Genomic DNA, 6,865 nt, shown 5'->3' with positions numbered 1-6,865 from the left:
TATCAAACAACTATTTGTCTTCATTTATATTCTCATAGAAGGCTAATTTGATATTCACATTTGAAGAGGCCACTGATCTGTGTATGCTGTACTGTGCATGGTGAACAACTATAAAAGAGTAAAAGTTCACTGGATGTAAAAGAGGTAGATATGTTCTTGATCTGATAGTGAAAAATTAGTCAGAGAGTCAGCAGCCAGTTTTGCATCTTTAATTCAGGAGAGTGGTGCAATGGGGAGTCAAACACAATCATCTGTTTTATACGATTACACAAAGTCAAGGTCTACTCCAAAGAGCCTTGTTGTCTCATTTACCTTCTGTTTGTGATATTTTGCCTCGTGTTTCAGTTAGCTCCGCAGAACTTGCGTGTGATCTAAAACTATGAAAAGTAAGAAGACAACTGAAATAATATTCTTTTAAAAACATTTTTTTACTTAAATTTTTTTTAAAGAGTATCCAATTCGTTTTTTCCAATTAAGGGGCAATTTAGCGTGGCCAATCCACCTACCCTGCACATCTTTGGGTTGTGAAGGTGAGGCCCATGCAGATATGGGTAGAATGTGCAGACTCCACACGGACAGTGACCCAGGGTCGTGATCTAACCTGGGACCGGGGTGCCGTGAAGCAGTAGTGCTAACCACTGCACCACCGTGCTGCCCTAACTGAAGCAATATTCTAATTCATAAATGGGAAGTGTTCCCTGTAACTAATCTAATCTTATACAAATCAGAAAAATGGTACATTCAAACATAAAAAGGAAAAAATATTTATCCTTCAAACCTTTCCTTCAATATTCCACTTTTAATTTAAATCCACAAAGTTGGCAGCCCAATTACATTGCTATTTACTGCAGAATCATAGAATTGCTACATTGCAGAAGGATGCCAGTTGACCCATGAATCTGCACTGACCCTCTGAAAGAGTACCCTACCCAGGCCCACTCCCGCACCCTATCCCCATAACCCCACCTAACCTGCATACCTTTGGACACTAAGGGGCAATTCAGCATGGCCAATAATCCGCACATCTTTGAAGGCCAATTATATCATATTATAGAAACAAGAAACAAAATTCAAAGCTTTTTACCATCCTGAATTTTGTTCTCCAAGTCCACTAGTACGCTTCAGACCATCCATGGCTGATGGGTGCCTCAGGGACTGGAGTGAATCATGAGCTCCAGAAAGGCTATTCAAATTCAATATTTATAAGATTTTTAAAATTACTTTATCAGAGTTACAAAGCCAGAGCTCAGAGTGTGGACAGGGGCAAACCCCTAATCCAGCTCCTCGCCTGCTCCAAAAATGAATTCAAATTAATTCCAATTCATGGTCTTCACAAGAGAGACATACCAGATCCAGGCATTATACCTGATCTCACCCTCATCTTAGCCAAAAGGCCGAGAAGCTTCCTTTAAAGATTTGTATTCTATTAGTGTCCTTCAAGTGGTGGTCCTTTAGCTAATTGGTTGATCTATTTCTTTGATTTATTCAAAAGTGTATAAAAAGGGACTGCTGGAACACTGGACTGGTTGGTAAGCAAGAGGCAATGATATGTAATGCTGTATTCTGTAAATAAATCGACTATCATGAAAAAGATTTGTATCTGGATTTGGGCTTCACTATCCGGCCTGGGATTCATTTAATAACATGCACTTTGTTAATAATTCCTTTGTCATCTTTGCCCTAAACTTTTTTTTTGGTGCTCTTACCTATTCTTTAGATTGTGGGGAAATAATGCTTGTAGAAGTGACCACAGTCAATATCTTTAACTCCCAGTAGTGCCTGTTCCCTATCATCTGAGCAGGCAAGGGGCTAAAACCACTTGGTCAAAGCAGTTGGTGCATTGTCTTGATATTGTTGCCAATGAATTACAGGGCGAGTGAAGGTCTAGTACTGAGTGATAAAGATCAGAAAGCTCCCTACTTCAAAAGCATGGATACCTGATTTTAAAAAGTCAGTCTCAGCTGAGGTAACAGGAGGGAGAACAGGAACTAAAAATGCCCTGAAAGATCAAGGCTAGTTCTGCCTTCTGTTCTTCATTTTTCTGACGCAGCTGCCGCCAACTAAAATCACTCGTGTTGATGCAACAGTCAAGAAAACCCAACAACGTCTCTACTTACTATGGAAGCTAAAGAAATTTGGCATGTCTGCATCGACTCTGACAAACATCTACAGATCTGCCATAGTGGGTGCCTGGAACTCTCTACCGGAGGAGGTGGTGGAAGCAGGGACGATAGTGACATTTAAGGGGCATCTTGACAAATACATGAATAGGATGGGAATAGAGGGATACGGACCCAGGAAGTGTAGAAGATTGTAGTTTAGTCGGGCAGCATGGTCGGCACGGGCTTGGAGGGCCGAAGGGCCTGTTGCTGTGCTGTACGTGTCTTTGTTCTTTGTTTATAGAGAGCATCCTATCAGGCTACATCGTAGCTTCATAGAATTATCATAGAATTTACAGTGCAGAAGGAGGCCATTCGGCCCATCGAGTCTGCACCGGCTCTTGGAAAGAGCACCCTACCCAAGGTCCACACCTCCACCCTATCCCCATAACCCAGTAACCCCACCCAACACTAAGGGCAATTTATCATGGCCAATCTACCTAACCTGCACATCTTTGGACTGTGGGAGGAAACCGGAGCACCCGGAGGAAACCCACGCACACACGGGGAGGATGTGCAGACTCCGCACAGACAGTGACCCAAGCCGGAATCGAACCTGGGACCCTGGAGCTGTGAAGCAATTGTGCTATCCACAATGCTACCGTGCTACCAATGCTACAGTTGATATGGCAACTGCTCGGCCCAAGATAGCAAAAAACTGCAGTGTAGTGAACTCAGCCCAATGCATCACACAAGCTTGCCACCTGCACATTGATTCTGTATACACCTCCCGCTGCCTCAGGAAGGCAGACAGCATTATCAGAGACCCCTCCCACCCAGGCTTTGTCTTCTTCCAGACCCTTCCATCAGGCAGAAGATACAGAAGTCTGAAGACCCGCACATCCAGACATAGGAACAGCTTCTTCCCCACAGCTAGTAGACTCCTCAACGACTCCCTCTCGGACTGATCTGTTCCCTGTAAGAACACTATTCACGACGTCCTGTGATGCTCTTGCTCATGTATTTGCTTTGTTTGGCCCCTTGTTCCACAATGTAACCAATCACTGTTTGTCATTTGTACCATTTGCCAATGTACTCTGTCGATTATTCTTTTTTTGTCTACTATGTACGTACTGTGTACGTTCCTTCAGCCACAGAAAAATACTTTTCACTGTACTTCGGTACATGTGACAACAAATCAAATCAAATCAAAATTCTTTCACACTCAATGTGCTTTGTGCAGGGTCATTGGACAGAGAGTGTCCAAAATAATAATCATAGAATTTACAGTGCAGAAGGAGGCCATTTGGCCCATCGAGTCTGCACCGGCTCTTGGAAAGAGCACCCTACCCAAGGTCAACACCTCCACTCTATCCCCATAACTCAGTAACCCCACTCAACACTAAGGGCAATTTTGGACGCCAAAGGCAATTTATCATGGCCAATCCACCTAACCTGCACATCTTTGGACTGTGGGAGGAAACCGGAGCACCCGGAGGAAACCCACGCACACACAGGGAGGATGTGCAGACTCCGCACAGACAGTGACCCAAGCCGGATTCGAACCTGGGACCCTGGAGCTGTGAAGCAATTGCGCTATCCACAATGCTACCGTGCTGCCCATAAGACACTACAGGTAAAGACTTTTTATGTTATATACTTCTTTGTGAGATCAACAGGTGCAGGAGTGATCTTCGAAGGAAGTTCGATCCTCCCCTGTCCTGGATTCACCACCTCCTTGTTTTTAAAAGGAGTGTCTGGGGTGAGGCAGGTCCAGTTCAGTTGGAATTCAGTTTTCTTGTCGCTGCATTCATTACTTTTCCATCATTTTCTTGTGTATTGAGTCTGAAGAGATAGGAGAGGTCTTGAACGAATACTTTTCTTCAGTATTTATGAATGAGAGGGGCCATATTGTTGGAGAGGACAGTGTGAAACAGACTGGTAAGCTCGAGGAGATACTTGTTAGGAAGGAAGATGTGTTGGGCATTTTGAAAAACTTGAGGATAGACAAGAACCCTGAGCCTGATGGGATATATCCAAGGATTCTGTGGGAAGCAAGAGATGAAATTGCAGAGCCTTTGGCAATTATCTTTTCGTCGTCATTGTCAACGGGAGTGGTACCAGGGGATTGGAGAGTGGTCAATGTTGTGCCCCTGTTCAAAGAAGGGAATAAGGATAACCTTGGAAATTATAGGCCAGTTAGCCTTACTTCGGTGGTAGGCAAAGTAATGGAAAGGGTACTGAGGGTAGGATTTCTGAGCCTCTGGAAAGACACTGCTTGATTAGGGATAGTCAGTATGGATTTGTGAGGGGTAGGTCTTGCCTCACAAGTCTTATTGAACTCTTTGAGGAGGTGACCAAGCACGTGGATGAAGGTAAAGCAGTGGATGTAGTGTACATGGATTTTAGTAAGGCATTTGATAAGGTTCCCCACGGTAGGCTTATGCAGAAAGTAAGGAGGCATGGGATAATTGGGAATTTGGCCAGTTGGATAACAAACTGGCTGACCGATAGAAGTCAGAGAGTGGTGGTGGATGGCAAATATTCAGCCTGGAGCCCAGTTACCAGTGGCGTTCTGCAGGGATCAGTTCTGGGTCCTCTGCTGTTTGTGATTTTCATTAATGACTTGGATGAGGGAGTTGAAGGGTGGTCAGTAAATTTAGAATCATAGAATTTACAGTGCTGAAGGAGGTCATTCGGCCCATCGGGTCTGCACCGGCTCTTTGAAAGAGCACCCTACCCAAGCCCACACCTCCACCCTATTCTCATAACCCAGTAACCCCACCCAGCACTAAGGGCAATTTTAGACACTAAGGGCAATTTAGCATGGCCAATCCACCTAACCTGCACATCTTTGGACTGTGGGAGGAAAACAGAACACCCAGAGGAAACCCACACACACACGGGGAGAACGTGCAGACTCTGCACAGACAGTGACCCAAGCCGGGAATCGAACCTGGGACCCTGGAGCTATGAAGCAATTGTGCTGACCACCATGCTACCGTGCAGACGATACGAAGATTGGTGGAGTTGTGGATGTGAGGAGGGCTGTTGTCGACTGCAAAGCGGCATAGATAGGATGCAGAGCTGGGCTGAGAAGTGGCAGATGGAGTTTAACCCTGAAAAGTGTGAGGTTGTCCATTTTGGAAGGGCAAATATGAATGCGGAATGCAGGGTTAATGGTAGGGTTCTTGGCAATGTGGAGGAGCAGAGAGATCTTGGGGTCTATGTTCATAATTCTTTGAAAGTTGCCACGCAAGTGAATAGAGCTGTGCAGAAGGCCTATGGTGTGCTAGCGATCATTAGCAGAGGGATTGAATTTAAGAGCTGTGAGGTGATGATGCAGTTGAAAAAACTTTGGTAAGGCCACATTTGGACTACTGTGTGCAGTTCTGGTCGCCTCATTTTAGGAAGGATGTGGAAGCTTTGGAAAATGTGCAAAGGAGATTTACCAAGATGTTGCCTGGAATGGAGAGTCGATCTTACGAGGAAAGATTGAGGGTGCTAGGCCTTTTCTCATTAGAACGGAGAAAGATGGGGGTGACTTGATAGAGGTTTATAAGATGATCAGGGGAATAGATAGAGTAGACAGTCAGAGACTTTTTCCTCGGGTGGAACAAACCATTACAAGGGGACATAAATTTAAGGTGAATGGTGGAAGATATAGGGGAGATGTCAGAGGTAAGTTCTTTACCCAAAGAGTAGTGGGCGCATGGAATGCACTGCCTGTGGAAGTAGTTGAGTCGGAAACATTAGGGACCTTCAAGCGGCTATTGGATAGGTACATGGATTACGGTAGAATTGATTTGTTCTTAATCTAGGACAAAAGTTCGGCACAACATCGTGGGCCGAAGGGCCTGTTCTGGGCTGTATTTTTTATATGTTCTATGTTTTACCGTCAAACATTTTGACATATTCAGAAATAGATTGTACTGCAATTGATTCATACTTACCTCCTCCTTAAATTAGATATATTTCCTAAAACAAACAACAAAAGAAAATAAATATATATGATGTAAGTCTGCATCTGGGGGGGGGGCGACACAAATACATGAAATACACAACCCTCACCGTTCCGCCTTCTGTTCTTCATTTTTCTGATGCAGCAGCACCCAACTACAATCACAATCAGCATTGTGGGACTGATTGCCGCCAACAGCCAAATAATCAGATTGTTCGTTTGGACCACTATGTTAAAAAAAGGCACATATTGTTGAGAGGACATTAATCACACAAATATTTGTTCTTATTCACTCTTGGGATAGGAGCACCACCAGCGACACTGACATTAAACATCCTTGGTTCCCTTTGAGAAGGTTGTAGTGGGCCACCTTCTTGAACCCTAACTTACATTTATACCACACCCTTACTAAAGCTAATTAAATAGTATACAGGAGATTGGATATTAACCGACACAAAAACATCTTTCTAAAGTTTAATTTCAAAAGTTTAATTTAAAGGAATAAATCATGGCAGGAAAGCTCCAAGGCGTGGTCTGCTCCTCTTGCTCCATGTGGCAGGCTGGGGACAGTTCCGTCCCCAGGGTCAGCATGTGTGCAGAAAGTGTCTCCAGTTACAGCTCCTGGAAGCTCGAGTTTCAGAGCTGGAGCGGCGGCTGGAGACACTGTGGAGCATCCGCCAGTCGGAGAGCATCGTGCATAGCACGTATAGAGAGGTGGTCACACCGCAGGCTCAGACTCCGCAGGCAGGAAGGGAATGGGTGACCACCAGACAGAGCAAGAGAACGAGGCAGGTAATGCAGGAAT

At 44.6% G+C, this 6,865-nt stretch overlaps 1 long non-coding RNA gene across 1 annotated transcript; it reads right to left on the bottom strand.

Annotated features, from left to right (window-relative positions):
- Positions 1-333: 333 nt before the first annotated feature.
- On the bottom strand, positions 334-6,231 carry LOC140409618 (uncharacterized). Its single transcript, XR_011940435.1, has 3 exons — positions 6,171-6,231; positions 6,053-6,077; positions 334-377 (listed from the first exon to the last, which is right to left on the bottom strand). It is a non-coding gene; the product is annotated as an uncharacterized lncRNA (long non-coding RNA).
- Between the last annotated feature and the right edge of the window lie 634 nt (positions 6,232-6,865).

Source organism: Scyliorhinus torazame, chromosome 3 (assembly GCF_047496885.1).
Source record: "Scyliorhinus torazame isolate Kashiwa2021f chromosome 3, sScyTor2.1, whole genome shotgun sequence".
NCBI lineage: Eukaryota > Metazoa > Chordata > Chondrichthyes > Carcharhiniformes > Scyliorhinidae > Scyliorhinus > Scyliorhinus torazame.
This window is presented reverse-complemented; position numbering and strand designations above follow the sequence as displayed.